The sequence below is a fragment of the Salmo trutta genome, chromosome 30 (genome assembly GCF_901001165.1).
Source record: "Salmo trutta chromosome 30, fSalTru1.1, whole genome shotgun sequence".
In the NCBI taxonomy this organism is placed as follows: domain Eukaryota; kingdom Metazoa; phylum Chordata; class Actinopteri; order Salmoniformes; family Salmonidae; genus Salmo; species Salmo trutta.
In genome coordinates, this window is record NC_042986.1 from 18,838,002 (window position 1) to 18,864,542 (window position 26,541).

Consider the following 26,541-nt stretch of genomic DNA (forward strand, 5'->3'; position numbering starts at 1 on the left):
GTGGCCAACTACAAGAAATGTCTGACCTCTGATTGCCAACGAGGGTTTTGCCACCAAGTACTAAGTCATGTTTTGCAGAGGGGTCAAATACTTATTTCCCCCATTAAAATGCAAATCATTTTATAACATTTTTGACATGCGTTTTTCTGGATTTTTTTGTTGTTATTCTGTCTCTCACTGTTCAAATAAACCTACTATTAAAATTATAGACTGATAATTTCTTTGTAAGTGGGCAAACGTACAAAATCAGCAGGGGATCAAATACTTTTTTCCCCCACTGTACATGGAACTTTAGATAAACTTCTCCTTAATGCAACCGCTGTGTCAGATTTCAAAAAAGCTTTACCGAAAAAGCAATAATCTGAGTACGACGCTCAGACACAAAAACATGCCAAACAATATATCCGCCATGTTGGAGTCAACATTAGTCAGAAATAGCATCATAAATATTCACTTACCTTTGATGATCTTCATCAGAATGCACTCCCAGGTATCCCAGGTCCACAATAAATGTTTGTTTTGTTCGATAAAGTCCATCCTTTATATCCAAATACCTCCTTTTTGTTCGCGCCTTCAGTTCACAAATCCAAATTCAGGACGCGCTGGTCAGACGAAAATTCAAAACATGTCAAACGATATATAGAATCAATCTTTAGGATGTTTTTATCGTAAATCCGCAATAAAGTTTCAACCGGAGAAATTATTTGTCTTCAGAAATGCAATGGAACTGAGCGACCTCTCACGTGAGTGCGCATGCCTGAGGCTCATGCCCTGCTGGCAGTGTTCTGTCTCCAGGAGCTCTTATTCATCCCCACTTTATAGTAGAAGCCTCAAACAAGGTTCTAAAGACTGTTGACATCTAGTGGAAGCCTTAGGAAGTGCAAAATGACCCCACAGACACTGTAGTTTGGATAGGGAATTAATTGAAATACTACAGACCATTTCCTGTTTGGATTTTTTCTCAGGTTTTTGCCTGCCATATGAGTTCTGTTATACTCACAGACATCATTCAAACAGTTTTGGAAACTTCAGAGTGTTTTCTATCCAAATCTATGCATATCTTAGTTTCTGGGAGTGAGTAGCAGGCAGTTTACTCTGGGCACGTCAGTCATCCAAGCTACTCAATACTGCCACCATCCATAAGAAGTTAATGATATCTGAGTGAGAGTGACGAACAAAATCAATGAGGGCCACCTGGGTGGCCGGTCGATATTTGGCCTTGGTTACTGCAAATTTACACTGAAAAATATCAACGCAGCATGCAACCATTTCAAAGATTTTACTGAGTTACAGTTCATATAAAGAAATCAGTCAACTGAAATAAATAAATTAGGCCATAATCTATGGATTTCACATGACTGGGAATACCGATATCACAGATACCTTTAAAAAAATTAGGGGCGTGGATGACCCCCATTTGCCTCATGCAGCACGACACATCTCCTTCGCATAAAGTTGACCAGGAAGTTGATTGTGGCCTGTGGAATGTTGTCCCACTACTCTTCAATGGCTGTGTGAAGTTTCTGGATATCGTACACGTAGATCCAGAGCATCCCAAACATGCTCACTGGGTGACATGTCAGATAGAGTAGGCAGGCCATGGAAGAACTGGGACATTTTCAGCTTCCAGGACTTGTGTACAGATCCTTGCGACATGGGGCCATGGATTATCATGCTGAAACATGAGGTGATGACGTCGGATGAATGGCACGACAATGGGCCTCTGGATCTCGTCACGGTATCTCTGTGCAATCAAATTATTGCCTGCCCATACTATAATCCCAGCGCCGCCATGGGGCACTCTGTTCACAACGTTGACATTGGCAAACCACTTGCCCACGCGACGCCATACGTCTGTCATCTGCCCAGTACAGTTGAAACCAGGATTCATCCATGAAGAGCACACTTCTCCAGCATACCAGTGGTCATCAAAGGTGAGTATTTGCCTACTAAAGTCAGTTACGACGCCGAACTGCAGTCAGATCAAGACCCTGGTGATGACGACGAGCACGCAGATGAGCTTCCCTGAGACGGTTTCTGACAGTTTGTGTAGAAATTCTTCCGTTGTGCAAACCGACAATTTCATCAGCTGTCAGGGTGGCTGGTCTCAGACGATCCCGCAGGTGAAGAAGCCTGATGTGGAGGTCCTGGGCTGGCGTGGCTACTGGGCTCTGCGGTTGTGAGGCCGGTTAGATGTACTGCCAAATTGTCTAAAATTACGTTAGAGGCAGCTTATGGTAGAGAACTGAACATTCAATTCTCTGGCAACAGCTCTAGTGGACATTCCCGCAGTCAGCATGCAAATTGCACAATCCCTCAAAACTTGAGACATCTGTGGCATTGTGTTGTGGGACAAAACTGCACATTTTAGAGTGGCCTTTTATTGTCCACAGCACAAGGTGCACCTGTGTAATGACCCTACTGTTTAATCAGCTTCTTGACATGCCACACCTGTCAGGTGGATGGATTATCTTGGCAAAGGAGAACTCCTCAGTAACAGGGATGTGAACTAATTTGTGCACAAAATTTGAGAGGAATAAGATTTTTGTGTACATGGAACATTTCTGGCCTCTTTTATTTCAGGTCATGATGGAACATGGGACCAACACTTTACATGTTGCGTTTATATTTTTGTTCAGTGTAGATAACATGATAGATAGACTAATTTACCAATCTAAAAATGTTAGCTGACACGGCTAATTGAGGGATGTTCAGTGACTGACAAAACAAGAGAAAAACTGCTGATGCACAACCAAATGTCGGATCTACACCTTGTATTCTACTATTCTAACTCTCAACGGTAAATTGAGACCCAAGTTAAGTCTGGGCCTATTGTGTTGGAATGATTAAACTTCATGAAAAAAATTACCTTCAATCAATCCGTGTTAGGAAAGAAGTCTGACAGACGACGTTGCCCTTATAACAGAGCTGTCACCAAGTCAAATGCAGTGGCCACTACCGATCTCAACGCTGCCACCTACACGCGGTAGGCGGCGACGCGACCAAGCAGACAGCAGCAGCGAGCATTCATTCCGCTCAGAACGAGGCTTTTACTTGCTATTGCGAGCTCAGACCGCATACCACTCCATTCATGCTGTGAGAAGCTCAAGACTCGGAACGCGGAGCTTTTGGACGAGAATCGTGACAGTCGTGGAAATGCCTTCAAGTTTAATATTTTAACCATGCTGAAGAAAACAAACCCCAAGATCACAATTATTCGTAAGTAGAGCAAAACTTTTCTGCTGCAACTTCACTTATAAGGTGGTTATTACAGTGTCATTTGTAGGGTAGTTTGTGGCTCGATTGAGTGACTGACATTCCTTCTCTCTCTCCCGATGTCTCTTCCCCGGCTGTTTCTATTCCCCGTGTCTTAGTATTAATATAATTCGGATAGGCAACCGAGGACTCAATGAATGCGGTTTGAGGGAATCATTTTGGTTCAATTAGCCTATCTGCGTTCCCTCAGCCTATTCAGGTTTGGGCAGACCACATTGTTTGGCAAAATAATTGAACGCCCTATTTGATATGATTGGCAAGTTGGTAAAGTAGACCGGTTACGAATGGATATAAGTGTCAAGCAGCCGTGTGTAGGCTACATAGCTGGGGCGTTCTCTCACATGCAGAATGTGTGCAGATCACTGCAGGAGAATACAAAAGGAGAATAGAAAATTCCATTTCGTTTTCAACTCCATAACTTGCACACATAGAGCTTGCCACTGTATCATTGCGTGGAGAAAAATAAAGCCGTAAATGGCAATTTATTGAAGTAATTTCAGAAGCTTTGACATGTCTTGACGCAGCTGTTAAATACTATTATTTTAATGTCGCATCAACATGCACTTTAATGTAATCGTATATCTTTTTTTTACACAGAATACGTAGGTGACGATTGGTTTGGGGATGACTGTTGGATGCAGCCTATGCATTTCATTTCGATGCCGAGAAAATCGGATAAAAGTGGTATGACTATGCTGGAACGTGTTGGAAAAAGCTCGTATATAACCTCCACTTTAGATTCCGCATTTAGGCGATCGGATTTTACTGCCCACAATGCATAGTAATGTTCAGACATCAGAGTGGCTTTCAGATTTCTCTTGGAGTGTGATTCCTTTCATTTCCGAATTTATCTAGGGGATTAACCATTTTGTTGTTGTCCCGCTTTTGTTAGGATTCCCTATTGCAGTGTGTTTAGATGTGTAGCCTACATGCATGCGGTGCGGGCCGTGCTTGTTATTCACACAACCACAGGGTATGCACCATTGGTAGACATATAAGTACTATATGCAAGTACATTTTTATTAGGCTTTTATGCGTAATCAAACGGTCACTATTTTTATTATGTGGGCCTTATTGGAGAATTTGAGGGCCACTTCATAGACTACCATCCAAGTTTTATTTAGTCTACACATTGGTGTGTGGTCTTGCTACTCATAAATAGCATAATGTGGATGACAAGCTAAGAAGCAATCACTGGATGTGCGAACCTTTTAGGCTATTCTTTCACAATTGTCAATAATTACAAATGGGTCCACTTAATTATATTGATTAAATTTTTGCAGACATCTGTTAGCTTTCAGCGCACTCATCTTGCTATTTGATTTGATAGCCTAGCGATGTAATACAACAGGCATATTTCCCTATTGTAACAATAGTGGGGAAATCTGGTTGATTTAGACCCCTACTTGCGTTATGAATCAACTAACGGTGAGTGATATTGTTTTGAGGGGCGCTCACTGGGGGCTTTGTGTCATGGTTCCCGCGCTCATGTTTGGCTGCCCTAAGGCAATCTTTATTTTGTTTTCCTTTTGCATCTCCGTTTGTGGAGGAAAAATGTCTAGCCATATCAACTGAGACCAAACCGCAATTCATAGGCTACAGTAGCCTTAGCCATATATGATAAGCAGTGGCGGTTCTAGACCATTTCAACTGGGGGGGCCAAGCTGGGGCCAGTTGTACTGTTAGAGGGGCCAGTTACATTAGACGTTATTGTTGTCATATCGTTTTCTTCACTGCATTGCAGGCATTAGCAGGCAAAAGACCATGTTCATAATCATCATCTTTGCCACTGTCTAATAACAGATGTAAAAAAAAAGATAGCAAAAATTAGTTATTTAAAAATTCATTATTTCATACTCCACATTTAGGGGTTGTCACAGGGGCAATGCCCCCCCCCCCCCGGGAGTTATTTGAATATCATATGGACGCTGGAGTCATTCCTTAGCTGCAGTAGCTTATACTATAAAGGCTCCATACATTTGTCTTATTTTTGCTTTAAATCTGGACTGCGTGTCTGTTAATTTGCTTTTCTCATGCACTCAGAGCAATATGTGCTCAGCATGCATGTCATCTGAAAAGTGTGGGTCACATGGTTCTAGCCACAATAAACACAGTTTATCAGTGGACAGTGGGGACAAGCCATGTGCAGGCCAAAATAAGACATTTAAATGAGAGAGGCCATGAATACCCTAGCCCAAAGGCGGCAGATGGCGATAATGAGTCTGGACTCGTGTCCCATGTTGACCGGTTCATACCTAAAACATTCTCCATTCAGGCTGCAAAGGCGTCTGTTTGATCATTAAGTAGATTTAATGGCAAGAAGGCAGAAGTGGGTCAAATATGCATACTTTCTTTATGAAAGTCGCTCTGGATAAGAGCGTCTGCTAAATGACGTAAATGTAATGAAACACAATTTTCCACCACCATGCTAGTGGCTAATGGCTAGGAATGCTATTCTCCGATGTTGCATATTGCATTTGGCCGATCAGATTGCAGCAGTCTGTTGTTTGTGCCTTGATCACACTGACAGCAACATTATGCAAAATGGAACGCAGCATCATCTGGATATGTGTGCAACAAAAGTTCAATATTCACTTTTTTCTACCATTTCTGCCAAGCCGTCTACGTATACAATTTGACGCATACATTTGATAAATCCAACATATGTACCACACAGAACGCACTGCAACTGCCTCTGCAACGCAATGCTGCAAGACAAACGCAGGGTTCCATTGGAAATGAATGTACTTTTGGTGTACCATAATGCAATGATGCTGTTGGTGTGATTGAAGTGTTACCCCTGGCTGGACACAGGGTGCAACGTCAGGAAGTATTATTAGCCACTAGCATGGTGGTGGAAAATTGTGTTTCATAAAGAAAGTAAGCATATTTTACAAAACTGTTTCCGCCTTCTCACCATTAATCTAGTTAAGGAGGAAATCGACACCTTTGCAGCCTAAATGGAGAATGTTTTAGGTACAAACCGGTCCATGGAGGATACAAGTGCATTGCGGGGTGCATACAATGCGTTTGGACGGTAAGACGAAACCATCAGTACCAGATCAATATCGCCATCTGCCAGCTTTTGGGCCACGAATACCCCACTTAGTATGGAATGCCAGTCACCGTGCATTTCTGTGCACGCCTCGGCGTCTGTAGGCAATTATTTTGTATAAAAAACAATCATAGATGATGTCAAACAGAACAGTATGGTAGAAATAAGTATTTGAATCAGACCTTTATGGCCCTTACCTGCTTGAATGACAGGGAGATATGTTATGTGGAATGATTGTCCCTGACAGCTCCCACCCTAAACAGGCCACTGCCACACCACTTCACTCAGTGCATCTATCTGCGTCTCAAAGTTCCAAACGGTTCCAAACGAACAAAATGCTATTTTCCCCAGGTGTGTATGGACTACATCCCAGAATGATAAACCCTATACATCACACTTCTGTGTGTAGGCTTCTCTAGCTACTCAATTAGTGAATCCATGTTGATTCATTGAAATGCTTGTTATTTACCTATTTGAAATGTTTTGTTATTGCAGTAGACCCTATTCATCTCAGTAATAACAATCTATTCTTTGGTATTTTTGTCCTCTACTTTTTCCTATCTTCTCTTTCAAGGCTCTGGTCTGTCAGGGATAGTGGAGCTTTTATGTCTGAAATGTTTTGAAGCTGGCTCCGCTGTAAAAGGGCACCTAGATCAAAGGGACAGAGATTGAAATAGTTTCTCTTCTACATTTTTCGGGGAAAAATGACAGGTAAAGAAAATGGAGGAGGCAGACGTATTCAATGTGATCAAAATCACAGTCTTTTGTGAAGTACATGAGCTCTAACTTAGTGATTAGTATTCCACTTGATTTTTGCCACAGCAAGTATGCTGTTTGTTTTCTGAAATTCAATTTGAATATCTATTGGACGGCCTGCATGTTTTTGTCAGGAATAAACACAATTTTATCAGCACTTATTCCTCAAAAGCTCCTATATGTGTAAATACTGTACGTGTGTTTGGGTTGTTATCCATACAGTACACCTGGCTTGAAGAGGATGGGCCCATTCCACATTATTGGAATAGTAAACCCCTGGCAGTATTAGTGATGGGGGGGGGGGGTCGATACAGTTACATATTGGGATATCATTTTTTATGATATTTCATATTGTATCGATATATGTGACTAGATTTTTCCCATTTTAGTCTTTCTGTACCATTTCCAAGATTGGCTTTTTGTACATTTTTATAAAAGTACAGACTCAAAGCTTCAAAACTGTATATTTTACACTGCAGTTTGGAGAAACATGGGAAAGTTATGCTTATTTGAAATGTGATAAACTTGTTCCACCTTCTAGACAAGTGCCAGAAAATCCCCTTGAAAGTTTCACACTTGCTAGGGAGCTCTTTTTTGAGTACACCCCTAGATAACAACTAACAATACAAACAGATTTCTGACTAAATAAGATGTAATGTTAGCTGGCGTTAGAAACCAAGCAACTTATTGAGGCTGCATGCGCTCAACCGACACAGTTCCAAATAACCACAACTCCATTCAGAATATGTTGGCTCTTGGTTGTTATAGCCTATCCTTCTCCTTCCATTCCATCATTTTAATTCCATCTTCCATTGATTAGATTATCTCCTAACTTTTGCCTATTTGCCTCTTGATGATTTATGATTGGCCAACAACAAGCTACACATGCGACTCTCGTGAAAAGCAAAGAGCAGCAGCATAAATTATAAAATGGATCTCTCTCTCTCTCTACTGCAGGAGTCACATTCTGATCTGTATGGGTCCTTCCGGATAAGTCCGTTAAAATTACACATACCCGAGACCCGTGACAATCATTTCCGACCCAGACCCGTGATATCATTTAGAATTCTGGATCGGGTCTCGGGTATTCGGGTACAGGTGAAGCCCATCGTCCTCCAGAATGTAGTCCATCACAACATTCTCCTACTGAGCTTTCTCTACAGCGGCAGTTCAATTCAGGAGAGCAATGTTGTTGAGAGGTATAGCAACATGTTTGCAGTTCTCCATTGCTATTATCTTTAAAAAATAATCTGCAGTAGTCGCTGATCGGGGAAGACCCCATTATGTGGCATGGCAGACAAATCAGGACCTCTCTCACGGCATGACCGTCCCCTCCATTATCTCAGCCAATCAAGGCTAGCCAGGAAAAATCCTTCTCTGTGAGAAATGAACTAGGCTCATACTTTCATTTGTATTCATATTTACAGATCACCTACGAGTTTGTTATTAAGACACATAACGTTGCACATGTTCAAGAAGGCGTTTCTGCAACAACAACAACATAATAACATTTTTAGGAAAATACTTTTTTTGTTTTTTTTATCCTGTGAATTAGGAGCGTCTGTCTTATGGCTGGCTTGAGAAATTCAGACACATATTGCATTAATATATCGTTTTTTGCTCTAGTTGGCTGTACCTGCACCAAAATAGTATTTTTCCTTCATAGCTTGTTCTCCATCATATTTTTAAATAGGGAGCCAAAACGTTTTCAGCACTTTTATTTCCATGACTGATCAAAACTCATTTTGTCATGGCTCTCTCTTGTCCCTCTGCAGCAGACATATGGTGAGCAATATGTTTGAAACAGCGAATCTCAATATAATCACAGTATCGAATCGCAATACTTACAGAATCGTGAATATCGTGAGAATCACAGTACATATTGTATCAGCACCTACAGAAAGGATCGTGGATATTGTATCGTGAGGTCCCTTGCAATTCTCAGCCCTAGTCAGTATCCCTGCCACAGCATGCACGCCCCGACACATCACCATCCACACATCATCCTTCCGTCACAATTCAAATCAAATCAAATTGTATTTGTCACATGCCTCGTAAACAACAGGTGTATACTAACAGTGAAATGCTTACTTACGGGCCCGTCCTAAAAATGCAGAGAGAAAAATAGAGAAATAGTAGAACAAATAGAAAAACAATAACACAAGGAATAATCATGGTGGGTTAGGATGATATTTTTAGCCCTGAGCCATGGCCAAAGTTAGACTGGTGTTTTCTCGTCACATAGTTTTGAGACACATCTTCTATTCTGATCCACTGTTTTCGCTGGCTTGCAGCAGAGAGGAGATGGGAGGAAGGGCTTTCCTGGGATGACGAGTCTGACGGTGACAATGATATTGACAGTCTGGGCAGGAGCCTGGGAACTTCTTAGTCTGCATGCATAGCACTCCTCCTGATCAGGACGCTGGCTGGTCCACCTCATTCTGTTGAGTGCTTAGTCAAAGACAAAAGTCACGGTGTGTGTGTGTGTGTGTGTGTGTGTGTGTGTGTGCCTATGAGCACACGACCCTCTAAGTGTAAGTTATTATAACACTCATCCAATAATTAAAATGACCTAGCAGTGGTTTGGTAACATAGTGCTAGCCTTATCAGGGCTCAGTGTTCTTATCTGGTATAGTATCCTAACTTGCCCTGCTGTTGGCTCTGTATAGCAACACAAAGCCTGTTCTGGGTACTGAGGCCTTAAGGCCAGTAGGACACCCTGTTTAGCTCAGGTGCGTCGGACCTGGTGGGAAGGAACTCCCCCCCCCTCCGTACTCCAGGACCCATCTCTATTTCAACATCAGCATATCTCTCAGCCCGTAGGTCCAGGCCATCACACACTCTACCATCTGTTGCCTGCTGTCACCGTGACCTATCACAAGCTTTTGTTACTTTGCTCTACCAGATGTGCTGTTGTAGCATTCTGTGAGAGGAGGCTGTAGAAATGCATGGAGATGAATTCACTCAACACATTTCCCGGCTAATGCGTTTTTTTTCTTCCCCAAATGTGTTTTGAAGAGTGTTTGTTTAGGGATCTCAGCTGAGACTTTGCTCCAGGCAGGTCGGGGTTCCTAATGAGAAACTACCACACTGTGTGTGTGTGTCTACAGTGCACTGTGTGTGTGTCTACAGTGCACTGTGTGTGTGTCTACAGTGCGCTGTGTGTGTGTGTATGTCTACACTTTGTGTGTCTTTTCCCCCACACAACAGTCTGCTATAAATTCCTCTCCATTGTGAAACTAAAGCAGTCAGTAGTTTATTCTTCACAAAATCTCATAATTTTTTCTTATGCGTTGATCGTTTACTCCTATTACATATAGATGATTTCTTGTCATTTTCTCTCTCCTGTCCGATATACTGCATTAAGTCTATTACCAAGCTGCTGCTCATCGAGGGATGGTAATAATTCAGCAGGCCAGGGCTGTATGTAAGACTAATAGAGAGTGAATCACAGGAGGAGCTTGGCCCTGGGGACTGGGAAAGCCCAGCCGTACGGACACCACCAGCACAACAAATCAGCTCCCTGTGGGGACAGGACAGGGAGGACAGACCCTGGTTCTGAGGGAGGAGAGGGGAGTGTAGAGGGGGGTGTTCGCACAACCCTGCCCTCTCTTAGCTGGGTTAAGAGACCCTATTTCACCCCCTGCCGGAGCACCTGTGGCTGAAACGGCTCGTGTTTATTTATTTATCGGCACAAGGATTCACATGTAGCAGCAACAACACCCTTCCCTTCCCTTCCCTTCCCTTCCCTTCCCTTCCCTTCCCTTCCCTTCCCTTCCCTCCCCTCCCCTCCCCTCCCCTCCCCTTCCCTTCCCTCCCCTCCCCTCCCCTTCCCTCCCCTCCCCTCCCCTCCCCTGTCTGTCTGTCTGTCTGTCTGTCTGTCTGTCTGTCTGTCTGTCTGTCTGTCTCAGTGCTGAAGAGACTGACATCTGGTGGGTTGGGCCTGGGAAATGCGGTGAGGGGTAACTTGTTAACCACTCTCACAGCTCTGTGGCCTCTTTGTCAAGGTCTCTATCGGGTAAATCCATTTGAATTCAATCACTTTTTGACAGCACCCCTTTTGAGTTGAACAAAACCTTCCATACATATTTGCCAATTGTAGAAGTGCTCAGAAAGTGACTTTTTGGACCCGAATGGCAAAACATTTAGGAGATAGAGGTGCTCAAAGTTGAAATATTTTGCCTATCCCACCATACTATGAGTCTTTATCACTGCAAAAGATAAACAGTTGAGATTGATATCATTTATAAGCTTACTAAAAAAAATCTCATTTTTTTTCGCTTTAAGTCAATTAATATTTTTCATATTTGCATACGTTGTAGCTTAGAACCTATTTTACATCATCTGAGGCTTTTGCGTTGTACCCACCCTCAGTTGAGACAAAACAGGCTCTTAAATACAGGGTGGGTGTCATGTTTTGGCTGAAAAATGTACTAAAATGGGAATACAATTGAAATGTAAACATTTAAATGGTAACATAATGATGGTTGGAGGTCCACACATCAGAGAATGTTGACCTTGAATGGAATATCTGTTTTTTGAAATTATACTGTCAATCCTCCATAGGAAACCTATTGAAATCATAGAAATATAGATACTAGAATTGACATGACCATTTAAGTTGACATTTGACGGTGGGTGAACTGGCGGCCATCTTGGTGGCAGTAATTAGAAAATACAATTCAACTTAAATGTATTTTCCATTGATTGAGAATGGATGTCTCATGGTATGGTGGGGTATGCAAAATGGGTCAACTTTGAGCACCTTTTTGTCCTGAGAGTGGCATATTCTTCAGATATACTACATGTTCTATCCATATTATGTCCATATTGTCTATACATCCCGGACTCCGACATTGCTCGTCCTAATATTTCTATATTTCTTAATTCCGCTACACCCGCAATAACATCTGCTAAATAGGTGTGTGCGACCAAGAACATTTTATTTGATTGATTTGAATGTTTTGGCATTCAGATCCAAATAGTAACTTTCTTACCACTTCTTCCATTGGCAAACATGTATAGAAAGTTTTGTTTAAATCAAAAGAGATGCTGTCAAAAAGTGATGCCCCTATCTCCTGTCAAATGACATGGGACCAGCTGTGGTTGAGTTCTGGTCCAGATGCGGTCATGTCCTCTGACAGTGTTCTCCACTGACTTTGGACCAGTGGTGTGTGAGGTGAGCTGTGGTTGAGTTCTGGTCCAGATGCGGTCATGTCCTCTGACAGTGTTCTCCACTGACTTTGGACCAGTGGTGTGTGAGGTGAGCTGTGGTTGAGTTCTGGTCCAGATGCGGTCATGTCCTCTGACAGTGTTCTCCACTGACTTTGGACCAGTGGTGTGTGAGGTGAGCTGTGGTTGAGTTCTGGTCCAGCTGTCATGTCTTCTGACCGAGGTCTATACTGACATAGCACCATCAGTTTGGGAGCTGGGGTGTAGTTCTGGGCCTGATGCAGTCCTGTCCTGAGACAGTGGTCTCCACTGAGTGCAGACAGAGGAGGGGTGAGGTGCAGGCTGGTGTTCAGTAATCTCCTAATTAATACCCCATCAAAGGATTTGAATGAGCTTATTGATCTCTCTGGGAGTGGAGGGTTATACTACAGACCACTACATGGCAGGGAAAGGATATTTCCCTTCTCCCTTTGTTTAACTCATTATTCATGTCCTTGTCCTGCTCCTCCTGATGTATCACGGTGCAGTCCAAAGCCCCCTGCTCCCTAACGTCACGAGGCCTGAGGCAGTCATAGGGTTTGTAATCCTTGCCTCTCCATGTCAGAGCAGAAGACCTCCTGGTGCCACACATCTGATGGACACCACGCATCTGATGGACACCACACATCTGATGGACACCACGCATCTGATGGACACCACGCATCTGATGGACACCACGCATCTGATGGACACCACGCATCTGATGGACACCACGCATCTGATGGACACCACGCATCTGATGGACACCACGCATCTGATGGACACCACGCATCGCCAGAAGAATGTGTGGAAAAGTGCACCCCCTCTGTGGGGATTTGAAAGGGTTAAATGAAAGGCCAGGATGAAGAGTGGCATTTCTCAGTGTTACCATGCTGGGTGACCTATAACTCACCAGGCCTTCACGGATGAATAGCGCTTCTTCAATACCACAGTTCTTTCTGTGTCGCTGAGCAGTGCAGTGCTCTAGTCTAGTAGCTAGCTGGTGTTGCTATGACATACAGGGATGCAGCACTAGCCCAGGCAGTGTGTTCCTGTAACCTGTGCTGCTTGGTCATGGTTTGGAGAGAAGCTGGCCAGCGGCGGTGTGGAGGGGGAGGAGGAGAAGGAGGGAGACATGGGCTGAGAAACATGGCCCGTTCTGTGGAACATCAGCAGCGTGATTCCTTTAACAGACCTGGCGTGTGCAAACGTTACCCTCTTCTCCCCTCGCCCTCTCTCTGGTGGTCCGAATGGCCTGCTATGGAAATGATTATACTGGCAGCGCATGGAGGAACCTGGCCTGCTGTGGGTCGCGGGCAGGGGTCAGGGTTCACATACCTTCCCCCTGATGAGATTCTATTCACATGTTTCCCTGCTAACTATCACAGTTCAGGGGAGAAGGAGAACAGACCAGCTGTGTGCCTCTGGCTGTCTTGGCATGGGAGTCGGTTTGTGCTTGTGTGTTTATTTACACATGCATTTCAGTTGATCACCTTCTGCCACATTAGACCTCAATCACATTACAGTGGAACTGGGCTGATAATGCTCAGATGTTTTCCCCCGGTTACATTTGAAAAAATCACAAATTGTTTATTTGTGAAGGAACTAACTGCAATGTTTCTCTAGTATTGTATAGCAGCATGACGATGATGAGAGGAGGACTGTTAGTCATGACTACCCCCCAGCCACAGCCCAAACAGCTGTTAGCCTTACAAATCCCTCCAGTGGTTCTGGGCTCAATGACCACTGGAGCAGAAGCTTTAGCTTTACGTTTAGCAGGGGGCTTAGCACATCACTCACTCCAGGGGATTTTTAGGAAAATGAATTGGTTGATACTGAGACGGCCACAAAGTGAGATTAAGAGACTTCTGTCAATAAATGTACATTTCTCTCTTTGCAATCTTTTGAGGTCTTTTTAGGTATATATTTGTGTTTGTGTGTGTTTCGTTGTTTATCTTTGTGCATTTGTGTATAACTATCTGTCTGCGAAGCACAGCTTTAGACCCGGGACAGATGTTGTGTGTGTGTGTAACTGTGTGTAACTGAGGCACAGTTGATGTCTTTGTCCCACTCACCTTGGTCCCTGAGTAATTTAACAGTGTGATCCCATCTCAAGTTGGGGATGTAGTAATGTTGTTTGTTATATACACAGCTCTGTATCAGCCTGCTAACCCCAGGCCCGATAAGAGAACGTCTTTGGAGTCACAGCTATGCAGAGCAATGCAGGGTATGATCCACAGCAGGGCAGGCCAAGTCCTCTCACAGGCCCTGCTCTCACGCCCCAATGACCCCCTTTGTATAGTGGCCTTTAGGATGACTGACTGAATGTCCCCAGTCCCAGTCATGGACGATTGATATGTTTTACTGTGGGATGGTAGCTAGTACGACGGATGTTTGGTGTGTGTTTGTGTGCACATATTAGAGGGACTGTTTGCACACAACTCCTGTATAGTCCATATCATTTACATGACTGTGTCTGTGTGTGTGCATGTGTGTGTTTGGTTTGGAGTGTTTATCTAGGGTCAATCCTCTCCCAACCGTTGCCAGTTTTGCGGACTCCCTAGCCATTCTTCCCAATTTCCTGTTGAGTTCGTCCGTGGCTGAAAGACTCCAGTGATGAGTGGAGATCCTCTGGACCGTGAGGAAGAGAGAGCAGGCCAGGAGGAATAGCTCTGGTTCTCTGTGTGTGTCAGGGCCTCCAATACATCCCTATATCATGTCTCAGCCCCCTACTAAGTAACAGAAGGGCGTTCTCATAAACTGTTGCAACCAAAAACGACTGCTGCTGTGTATTTGTGTACAACTAACACGGCAGTATAGAGACTTGGGGAATGCTATGTTGGTTTACGTAAAATGTTTCCGGAATGTTTGCTGATTACTGGGGATGTGTATGTACTGCTCCAACTCCCAGACAGAGAGCTGTGGAGAGTTGGGATGTTGGTGGAGCGGGGAAATCACTGTTCTGTTTCTGCATCCCTTCATCTCTCCCCCTAAGTACTCATTCACTGGAGTAGATTCTACTAAATGGCTGTAGTAATGTGGTAGTATAACCGGATCCTACATGTTAAATGAGTGCCAGTACATTAGTGTGGTATAGACCCAGACAGAAGGCTATAATATCCAGGCTTATTTTCCCAAGTGGGCCACGGCTGTTTATATTTCAGAGGTGTGCTGAATTACTTAATTGCTTGATTGGATGAATTGCCTGAATTACCGGCCTTTACCACATACCAGAGGCTACCAACCTGACAGAGATCAACCCCCCTCCTCACCGCCCCATCTCACTCCAATAGAGTGTTATTCCCCTAGGGATGGTAGGGGGTACGGGGGTCAGTAAGGAAACAGGTGTGTGCTGTCATCACTTGTATAAAGCGTAATAAGGCAGGGAGCCGTGCTAACCCTATTCCCCTGGCTCTGGCCGTGCATGGCTGGAACGCTTTCAGGCCCTAGCCGCACTAATCAGAACCACATCCACAGCCAGACCCAGTTTTCCGGCAGATCACGTGGCTAGAGCTGCCCAGTGCGAGAGAGCCCTGAAGCATTCCACTATAAACCTCCACATTGGAATCTTCCATTTCTGGAATCTTCAGATGGGTCCACTATGGTCAATCACTGTCACAATAGCACACGAGATGGAAAATGTAGACATTTCAAATCAAACCATGTAGGTAGGTGTAGAGTAACTATGCAAAGATATTAAACAACAAGTAGCAGCAGTGTAAAAACAAAGGGGGGGGTCAATGTAAATAGTCCGGGTGGCCATTTGATTAATTGTTCAGCAGTCTTATAGCTTGGGGGTAGAAGCTGTTAAGGAGCCTTTTGGACCCAGACTTGACGCTCCGGTACCGCTTGCCATGCGGTAGCAGAGAGAACTTGGGTGACTGGAGTCTTTGACAATTTTCTTCAGACACCACCTAATATATAGATCCTGGATGGCAGGAAGCTTGGCCCCATGTATTGTTGTATAGGGCCATACGCACTACCCTCTGTAGTGCCTTACAGTCAGATGCCGGGCAGTTGCCATACCAGGCGGTGATGCAACCGGTCAGGATGCTCTCGATGGTGCAGCTGTCAAAATTTTTGAGGATCTGGGGACCCATGCTAAATCTTTTCAGTCTCCTGAGGGGGAAAAGGTGATGTCGTGCCCTCTTCACGACTGTCTTGGTGTGTTTGGACCATGATAGTTTGTTGGTGATGTGGACACCAAGGAACTTGAAACTCTCGACCCGCTCTACTACAGCCCCGTCGATGTTAATGGGGGCCTGTTCGGCCCACCTTTTCCTGTAGTCCACAATCATATTGCTCACATTGAGGGAGATGTTTTTGTCCTGGCACCACACTGCCAGGTCTCTGACCTCCTCCGTATAGGCTGTCTCATCGTTGACGGTTATCAGGCCTACCACTGTTGTGTCATCGGCAAACTTAATGATGGTGTTGGAGTCATGCATGGCCATGCAGTCATTGGTGAACATGGATTACAGGTGGGGACTAAACACACACCTGAGGGGCACCGGTGTTGAGGATCAGCAAAGCAGATGTTTTGTTGCCTACACTTACCACCTGGGGGCAGCCTGTCAGGAAGTCCAGATCCAGTTGCAGAGGGAGTTTTTATTTTATTATTATTTTGACTGCCTACACTGGCCAAACCCAGACAACGCTGGACCAATTGTGTGCCGCCCTATGGGACTCCCAAACACGGCTGGTTGTGATACTGCCTAGATTTGAACCAAGGTGTCTGTAGTGACACCGCAAGCACTGAGATGCAGTGCCTTAGACCGCTGCACCACTTGGGAGCCCAGGGTGCTTAGCTTAGTGATGAGCTTTGTAGGAACTATGTTGTTGAACACTGAGCTGTAGTCAATGAAAAGTATTCTCAAACTGGTGTTCCTTTTGACCAGGTAGGAAAGGGCAGTGTGGAGTGCGATTGAGATTACGTAATCTGTGGATCTGTTGGGGCGGTATGTGATTTGGAGTGGGTCTAGGGTTTCCGGGATGCTGGTGTTGATGTGAGCCATGACCAGCCTTTCAAAGCACTTCATGGCTACTGACATGAGTACTACGGGGCGATAGTCATTTAGGCAAGTTACCTTCGCATTCTTGGGCACAGGGTCTATGGTGGTCTGCTTGAAACATGTAGGTATTACAGAGTCGGTCAGGGAGAGGTTGAAAATGTCAGTGAAGATACTTGCCAGTTGGTCCGCGCAAGCTCTGAGTACACGCCCTGGTAATCCGTCTGGCCCCGCGGCCTTGTGAATGTTGACCTCTTTAAAGGTCTTGCTCACATCTGCTATGGAGAGCGTGATCACACAGTCGTCCGGAACAGATGGTGCTCTCATGCATGGTTCAGTGTTGCTTGCCTCAAAGCGAGCATAAAAGGCATTTAGCTCGTCTGGTAGGCTCGTGTCATTGGGCAGCTTGCGGCTGAGTTTCCTTTCGTAGTCCGTAATAATTTGCAAGCCCTGCCACATGTGAAATTGTTAGGTTAGATTACTTGCTAGATATTACTGCATGGTCGGAACTAGAAGCACAAGCATTTCGCTACACTCGCATTAACATCTGCTAACCATGTGTATGTGACAAATAAAACTTGATTTGATTTGACATACGTCGAGCGTCAGAGTCGGTGTAGTAGGATTCAATCTTAGTCCTATATTGACGCTTTGCCTGTTTGATGGTTAGTCTGAGGGCATAGCGGGATTAGTGTCCCGCTCCTTGAATGCGGCAGCTCTAGCCTTTGGCTCGGTGCAGATGTTGCCTGTATTCCATGGCTTCTGGTTGGGATATGTAAGTACGGTCACTGTGGGGACGATGTCGTCGATGCTCTTATTGATGAAGCCAGTGACTGAGGTGGTATACTCCTCAATGCCATTGGAGGAATCATGGAACATATTCCAGTCTGTGCTAGCAAAACAATCCTGTAGCGTAGCATCCGCGTCATCTGACCACTTCCGTATTGAGCGAGTCAATGGTACTAATTCCTTCAGTTTTTTGCTTGTAAGCAGGAATCAGGAGGATAGAATTATGGTCAGATTTGCCAAACGGAGGGAGAGGGAGAGCTTTGTATGCGTCTCTGTGTGTGGAGTAAAGGTGGTCTAGAGTTTTTTTTCCTCTGGTTGCACATGTGACATGCTGGTAGAAATGAGGTAAAACGGATTTAAGTTTGCCTGCATTAACCTCCCTGGGCAAGGTGGGACGTTTGCGTATTTTTCTCGTAAAATAGCGATAATATTCCAACCGGGCGACGTTGTATTCATTCAAAGGCTGAAAGAAAAAAATGGAGAATTCACATGAACGCGCATCTCCAGTGTCACTGTTCTCAGCCTGACCACTCACAAAATCTCCTGCTGTTTTTCACTCAGAGACTGGAGAGACGTCATTCCACTTTCTGGCGCCTTCTGAGAGCCAATGGAAGCCTTAGAAAATGTCACGTTACAGCAGAGATGCTGTATTTTCGATAGAGATGCAACTGAAGGAGAACAAATTGTCAGACAGAGCACTTCCTGTATGGAATCTTCTCAGGTTTTGGCCTGCCATATGAGTTCTGTTATACTCACAGACACCATTGAAACAGTTTTAGAAACTTTAGAGTGTTTTCTATCCGAATATACTAATTATATGCATATTCTCGTTTCTGGGCAAGAGTAGTAACCAGTTTAAATCGGGTACGTTTTTTTTATCCGGCCGTGCAAATACTGCCCCCTAGCCCCAACAGGTTAATCTCTTCACAGGTCCTTGGAAAGCAAGCATGGCTAATACCAGGGCACAGAGTCAAAGCTCAGAGGGCAGTGCAGGGGAAAGAGGGAGTGTCAATGGTGTCAATTTTAATCTAAAAATATAAAGTAATATTAGATGTTTTATTGTCACATACACTGGATAGGTGCAGTGAAATGTGTTGTTTTACAGGTTCAGGCAGAGTAGCACAGCTCCTCTGGAGCAAATTAGGGTTAAGTGCCGTGCAAAAGGGCACATTGACAGGTTTGACGGCTCGGGTATTGGAACCAGCGACCTTTCGATTACTGGCCCAACACTCTAAGCACTAGGCTAACTGCCGCCCTACTCACATCTGATCAGCCATCTGCACATTAATGAGGGATTTCATTTATATTAAAGATGCAAATGTAGCCTTTAAAGGAGATTGAAATGCTGAGCGGAAGTGTGCGTGGCGGGTACTTTATCTGGGTGCTCTGTTCATTAGCCTGCTGTAATTGTGTTAGCACAAACCCAGACGGCAGGAACTGAAATATCCCACTGGAAATGTCACCGGAGCGGCGGGGATGACACGGACGTGTTCACACAGACTGACGCACACACACACGCTTGCATGCACACGCTCCTGAGTAAGCACACATACACACGGTCACGCACACACACACACACACACACGATTTATCTAAGTGATTATTTGCCGAGAGACCCTGACCCTGCATTAAAAATGAAAGCCCTCCTTCCAATGGAGTTGGGTGCATCTTGGTGTGGCTGTGTGTGTGTGTGTGTGTGTGTGTGTGTGTGTGTGTGTGTGTGTGTGTGTGTGTGTGTGTGTGTGTGTGTGTGTGTGTGTCTATCTCTGTGTGTGTGTGTGTGTCTATCTCTGTGTGTGTGTGTCTATCCCTGTGTGTGTGTCTATCTCTGTGTGTGTGTGTGTGTGTGTGTGTGTGTGTGTGTGTGTCTATCTCTCTTTGTGTGTGTCTATCCCTGTGTGTGTGTGTGTGTGTGTGTGTGTGTGTCTATCTATGTGTGTGTGTGTGTCTATCTCTGTGTGTGTGTGTGTCTATCCCTGTGTGTGTGTGTGTGTGTGTCCCCCTGTGTGTGTGTGTGTGTGTGTGTGTGTGTGTGTGTGTGTGTGTGTGTGTGTGTGTGTGTCCCTGTGTGTCCCTGTGTGTGTCTGCTCACCTCAAGTGGTAGCATTTAATCAAGCATGACACTCATCTCTGAGTTGTTGAGCTAGAACTTGAATCCTAATATCCTGTTTGAATCGTGTGTGACTTTACGATGGATAGGAGAGGCATTATAATCTACGGGAGGAGAGGCAGGGAGACATTCCAGGGAGCCTTGTGATGTGCTAGCCTGGGTACCAGTCTGTTTACATTCCACTCCTTTTACTCTGTGACATACTGCATGACACAGATGTTTAGAATGACAAGGAGTGGCAAAGAGTGGAATGATAGCTAAACATACTCGTAACCAAGCTAATAATGTGCTATTTCACAGAGAACTGATAAAAACACAACAACAACATTGGTTCGGTGTGGCAAGTTCGCAGGCTACCTTTCTGCATGAATACATCTACAGTTGACTGGTAACCCCTCCTACCCTCAGCGGGTGTCTTCCGTTGTTTCCTCCTCCTCTCCGTGCCTGGGTCTTAAAGGCGGCTACTGGTCGTAACTGATCTGTGCTGCTGTAGCCTGTCAGACAGGTCTACTGTCTCCCTCCCTGTAGCCTGTCAGACAGGTCTACTGTCTCCCTCCCTGTAGCCTGTCAGACAGGTCTACTGTCTCCCTCCCTGTAGCCTGTCAGACAGGTCTACTGTCTCCCTCCCTGTAGCCTGTCAGACAGGTCTACTGTCTCCCTCCCTGTAGCCTGTCAGACAGGTCTACTGTCTCCCTCCCTGTAGCCTGTCAGACAGGTCTACTGTCTCCCTCCCTGTACCCTGTCAGACAGGTCTACTGTCTCCCTCCCTGTAGCCTGTCAGACAGGTCTACTGTCTCCCTCCCTGTACCCTGTCAGACAGGTCTACTGTCTCCCTCCCTGTAGCCTGTCAGACAGGTCTACTGTCTCCCTCCCTGTAGCCTGTCAGACAGGTCTATTGTCTCCCTCCCTGTAGCCTGCCAGACAGGTCTACTGTCTCCCTCCCTGTAGCCTGCCAGACAGGTCTACTGTCTCCCTCCCTGTAGCCTGTCAGACAGGTCTACTGTCTCCCTCCCTGTAGCCTGTCAGACAGGTCTATTGTCTCCCTCCCTGTAGCCTGCCAGACAGGTCTACTGTCTCCCTCCCTGTAGCCTGTCAGACAGGTCTACTGTCTCCCTCCCTGTAGCCTGTCAGACAGGTCTACTGTCTCCCTCCCTGTAGCCTGTCAGACAGGTCTATTGTCTCCCTCCCTGTAGCCTGTCAGACAGGTCTATTGTCTCCCTCCCTGTAGCCTGTCAGACAGGTCTACTGTCTCCCTCCCTGTAGCCTGTCAGACAGGTCTACTGTCTCCCTCCCTGTAGCCTGTCAGACAGGTCTACTGTCTCCCTCCCTGTAGCCTGTCAGACAGGTCTATTGTCTCCCTCCCTGTAGCCTGCCAGACAGGTCTACTGTCTCCCTCCCTGTAGCCTGTCAGACAGGTCTACTGTCTCCCTCCCTGTAGCCTGTCAGACAGGTCTATTGTCTCCCTCCCTGTAGCCTGCCAGACAGGTCTACTGTCTCCCTCCCTGTAGCCTATCAGACAGGTCTACTGTCTCCCTCCCTGTAGCCTGTCAGACAGGTCTACTGTCTCCCTCCCTGTAGCCTGTCAGACAGGTCTATTGTCTCCCTCCCTGTAGCCTGTCAGACAGGTCTATTGTCTCCCTCCCTGTAGCCTGTCAGACAGGTCTACTGTCTCCCTCCCTGTAGCCTGTCAGACAGGTCTACTGTCTCCCTCCCTGTAGCCTGTCAGACAGGTCTACTGTCTCCCTCCCTGTAGCCTGTCAGACAGGTCTATTGTCTCCCTCCCTGTAGCCTGCCAGACAGGTCTACTGTCTCCCTCCCTGTAGCCTGTCAGACAGGTCTACTGTCTCCCTCCCTGTAGCCTGTCAGACAGGTCTACTGTCTCCCTCCCTGTAGCCTGTCAGACAGGTCTACTGTCTCCCTCTCTGTAGCCTGTCAGACAGGTCTATTGTCTCCCTCCCTGTAGCCTGTCAGACAGGTCTACTGTCTCCCTCCCTGTAGCCTGTCAGACAGGTCCAACACTTATCATCAAAACAGTTTCATGCTTTTAAAACTCACCTCACTGTGATGATCCATTTTAGCAGCAGGTTGAAACAGTGTAAAACATGGTCGTTGTGGATGTTGTTTCAACGAAATGGACAGCAATTTCTAAGGTGATGATTCATTCAAACCAACCATATGCATATTACAGCTTATGCATACGCATAGGCTTATGAACCCAAGCCCGAAATCACAAAACAGAATTAAAATGAGGATTGCGCCATTATACAATATCTAGTCTATTACAGATGGAAGAGAAACATAAAACAAAAGTGATTTAAGGTGTCTTTGGTACATACATTGGTCTAGCCTATACTCCAACATTAAACACATTTGAGTAATCACCTTTGAGTGTGGACTGTATTATCATGCATATTGGCTGGACTGGTTACCTTATGCTCCGCTCTAAAATGCTTATCCATGTGTCGGAGGGAACATATAGCCGAAGCCATGCTGTTGGTTCATTGATCGTGCAGGGCGGTTTACAGTTAGCCTACAATTATTCAATTCGTATTTGATTTTGTTCAGCCTAGTAATAAGGATTTTTTGTATATTTTCCTAATCAATTGGGTGCCACATTCCCATTAGCTATATAGAATATCTCACTACCATGTGTTTCCATCTCCTCCTCTCTCTCTCCTCTATTCCTTTCTCCAGCGCGCAGGGGGGCTGTCAACAGTTCAGTGAAATATGTTTTGTTGAGAAAACATGTTAATATCGATGTTCCCCAACAGATTTCACCTGGTTTCCCAAATGAAGCACTGGTTAGCTGCAGGAACAAGGTTGGAGCCCCCATGGCATAGAGTTTGGGCAGAATATCCCGTGTCTTGCAGAGAGAGAGAGAGAGAGAGAGAGAGAGAATGTGGTTGATGTGTGGAGTGAAATAAGTGTTATATTTCATTCTCAGCTGCTCATAGTAAACACATGCTTCGTTATATTCGCTCTGGATTGGGGAAATATCCTTTCTATTTTACTCAGCTAAGTTCAATTATATATCATATCATATAATAGAATGGTTTGGGACTGATAGCCCATCTTGTCTGCTAAAGGAACAAGCCTACAGCCTATGGCATGGAGCATAGCCACATAACATACAGTAGGACAACTCATTCTGTTCTTCTGAAATACATTTTCTTCATATCAGAATGTTTCTTTAGACCTGCTAAATCAAATCATGGATTTATTGTGATGTTGTATATTAAATTGGTTTATTATACTTTTTTTAAATGTTGATGTTCCAAAGACGCATCAGCGGCTTGTATGTGTGGAGACCTGGATATTCTAAACATGTTTATGGAGACCTGGATATTCTAAACATGTTTATGGAGACCTGGATATTCTAAACATGTTTATGGAGACCTGGATATTCTAAACATGTTTATGGAGACCTGGATATTCTAAACATGTTTATGGAGATCTGGATATTCTAAACATGTTTATGGAGACCTGGATATTCTAAACATGTTTATGGAGACCTGGATATTCTAAACATGTTTATGGAGACCTGGATATTCTAAACATGTTTATGGAGACCTGGATATTCTAAACATGTTTATGGAGACCTGGATATTCTAAACATGTTTATGGAGATCTGGATATTCTAAACATGTTTATGGAGACCTGGATATTCTAAACATGTTTATGAAGACCTGGATATTCTAAACATGTTTATGGAGACCTGGATATTGTAAACGTGTTTATGGAGACCTGGATATTGTAAACATGTTTATGGAGACCTGGATATTCTAAACATGTTTATGGAGACCTGGATATTCTAAACGTGTTTATGGAGACCTGGATATTGTAAACATGTTTATGGAGACCTGGATATTCTAAACATGTTTATGGAGACCTGGATATTCTAAACATGTTTATGGAGACCTGGATATTCTAAACATGTTTATGGAGACCTGGATATTCTAAACATGTTTATGGAGACCTGGATATTCTAAACATGTTTATGGAGACCTGGATATTCTAAACATGTTTATGGAGACCTGGATATTCTAAACATGTTTATGGAGACCTGGATATTCTAAACATGTTTGTGGAGACCTGGATATTCTAAACATGTTTATGGAGACCTGGATATTCTAAACATGTTTATGGAGACCTGGATATTCTAAACGTGTTTATGGAGACCTGGAAATTCTAAACATGTTTATGTTAATTAACGGTCAATTACAGTGAGACCGGCAGTATTTTGCATGACAATAACCGGCTGACAAAATGTCATGACCACCACAGCCCTACTCATCATGTTCTCTCTCTCTGTGTGTGTGTGTGTGTGTGTGTGTGTGTGTGTAAGTATAATGTGTTCTTTGTCCTGTCATCAGACAGCTAGTGCTGGTCAGAGATCAGTTCACTCAGTGTCAAAACACATACATATACACAAACCCATACATCTGCACACGCACCCACACACACCCACACACACCCACACACACACACACACACACACACACACACACACACACACACACACACACACACACACACACACACACACACACACACTTAAGTAAATAGGCCAGTGGAGGGAGAATGCACAGAGCATGATGATGCTGTGCAGTAGGAATGTGTGCTGACAGACCTAGAAAAGCAGGAAGCAGTCTGCTGCCCTCACAGGCCCTGTTCTGGGATTTGAAACCCCTCTATTTGACTGTACGCTAAAGAGGACCCTGGAGCTACAATCACTTAAGTATTTTAAGTGCTTCAAAATGCCCCGAAATGCTGGATTTTATCATGGAATTCGCCGTAGATAATCTAAACTGGCTCCAAACTGCAGTGTGGCAATTGTGTTATTTAAGAAAATGAGTAGGTCCTTTTAGGCTTGTACTGCTCGGTCGAGAGGGATCGTTTTCCTCTTCTACCAGGGAGAAAGAGAGGGAGAGATAGAGAGAGGGTGAAAGAGAGAGAAAGGGAGAGAGAGAAAGGGAGAGAGAGAGGGTAAAAAGGAGAGGGAGAGAGAGAAAGGGAGAGAGAGAGGGAGCTAGAGAAAGAAAGAGAGGGTAAAAAGGAGAGGGAGAGAGAGAAAGGGAGAGAGAGAGGGAGCTAGAGAAAGAAAGAGAGGGTAAAAAGGAGAGGGAGAGAGAGAAAGGGAGAGAGAGAGGGAGCTAGAGAAAGAAAGAGAGGGTAAAAAGGAGAGGGAGAGACAGAAAGGGAGAGAGAGAAAGGGAGAGAGGGGGAGAGAAAGATGGAGCTAGAGAAAGAAAGAGAGAGGGTAAAAAGAAAGAGAGAGAGAGAGAGAGAGAGAGAGAGAGAGAGAGAGAGAGCACTGCCATACTTCTGACAAATGGAAACTGGATAAATACCCAGCCTTTAGGGAAGAATACGGGCATTTGTCTTAGTTTGGAGTTCAGTCAGTGCAATTGAAACACTTTTTATGAGTGTTGTGGCGCTATAACACCTGCTATAAAATGAGGTCATTGTCATAAACCTATTAGACTGCCCTATAAGATGAGAAGAGAGTGTTGGCACTGTCTGTTCTGCGTGAGGGTGGTTGCTTTATGGCTATACCTCACTCTACTCCTTTGTTATTAGGGAACATAACAGTGACATCACATATTTGGGAACAACATTAATGCATGCTGTATGGTGTGGAGGACAGTGTGGGTCAGACAATGCAAGTGTTACACTGTTGGTTTCTAGAATGCTTGATCTATTCTGTCCCCTTCTCAGTGTCTCGTTGGTTGTTTCTAGACCCTCCTGTTGTTGCAGTGCTGTGCTGCTGTTCTTCCTGCAGTGAGATAGCCCACGCACTGGACTCTACCTCTGGCAGGTCAGGCGACCGGGGCTTTTAAGTTCTGCTGTTCTTCCTGCAGTGAGATAGCCCACGCACTGGACTCTACCTCTGGCAGGTCAGGCGACCGGGGCTTTTAAGTTCTGCTGTTCTTCCTGCAGTGAGATAGCCCACGCACTGGACTCTACCTCTGGCAGGTCAGGCGACCGGGGCTTTTAAGAGCCAGGCCAAATAGCCAGGCTAGGCAGTCTCCTTTACAGCAGAGTAAAAGGAGCTGGTGATTGTCTTTTATATCTTTCTCCTTGGAGTGCCTTGAGTTTACTATGGCACTGCAATCTTCATGGAGGCACACAGTTTGCTGTGTTTTTAGGAGTGCTTTGCCACCGGTATTAAGGCTAGTAAACAGCTCCAGATGGTCTAGGATACGTCACTTCTAGCGTTTGCCCCAGTCCTCTCCAATCCAGCACTCTCAGCATTTATTTGATTGGAGACTTGAAATAACTGGAATAGGAGGTCATGGGTGAGTTTGTGTTTGGTCTGTAGTGTTCTCTGTTTGGTATGTAGTGTTCTGTGTTTG

The 26,541-nt window shown here is 44.8% G+C and overlaps 1 protein-coding gene across 1 annotated transcript in view; it reads left to right on the forward strand.

The window, feature by feature from the left end:
- Positions 1 to 3,003: 3,003 nt before the first annotated feature.
- The window catches only part of LOC115168873 (plexin-A1-like), an 85,990-nt gene continuing 62,452 nt past the window's right edge, over positions 3,004 to 26,541 (forward strand). The window contains exon 1 of the mRNA XM_029724400.1: positions 3,004 to 3,219. The gene's annotated coding sequence lies outside the window, so the exon portion shown is untranslated. The remainder of the gene's footprint in view (positions 3,220 to 26,541) is intronic.